Below are 878 nucleotides of genomic sequence, written 5' to 3' on the forward strand. Positions count from 1 at the left end.
ATCTACTGGGCTTATTCATATGTTGGTCCCTGAATTTCTGTATCCCTGACCTCCAGCAATCTTAGTTTAAAGCCCTGTCCAAAAGATTGGCCATCCTTTTATTATCAATTATCTTGATATTCCATGAGTCAAAACCTAGGGCTCTTTGGCAGCTCTGTCTTGATTCTGAGAGTATTGTTTTGTAGCACTGGACCCTCCACTGACCCCAATCTCTGGGTGAGCATGGTCTGTTGGGAGCTCCTCCACCGCTACACCCCCACCACTAACCTCCAGTTCGAGATTCTAATTCTGTGCTCATAACATAAAAAACTCCAAGAGATTCCTCTCAAGAAGCCACTCTGGACACCATTCACTTAAATTAATGCTGTAAAGTGTCCTCACAAAATTACAGGTTCTGGGCTTACCACACAGTCCTCCCTCAGAAAATTCATGAAATGAAAAGGTAGGAACTAAAGTAATGCAGAAAGAAAATCAAGGCAGGATTTCTGCCCACTTACCACTCCTCAGCATCAACTTCTTGCTGCTGAGGTGACTGACCACCATTGTCGCTCATCCTCTTATTCCTTTTTGTTTCAGTTTTTTGGGACCTTAGCCAATAGGCAGTGGCTCCAATGATGCATGTGATGGCTTTGCCTCATTTTGGTGAGTCTTATTTGATTGTGGCATGTAAACTCCCAGTGTTGCCAGGAGTTCAGGGTTCCCGCTTCTCTGGGAGGCTGACAGTGGTCTCTGGAACACTTCCTATGCCTGTGAGAAGCAGCTAGTATTTGCTTCAGATTTGGATTTGGCCGATTTGGGGGACAGAGATTCAATTTGGTGATTTGAATCACTGTCCCAAATCAATTGGGCCAAATCTGATTAGGAGATTCAGTTGCTGC

Source organism: Alligator sinensis, unplaced genomic scaffold, assembly GCF_000455745.1.
Source record: "Alligator sinensis unplaced genomic scaffold, ASM45574v1 scaffold97_1, whole genome shotgun sequence".
Lineage (NCBI taxonomy): Eukaryota > Metazoa > Chordata > Crocodylia > Alligatoridae > Alligator > Alligator sinensis.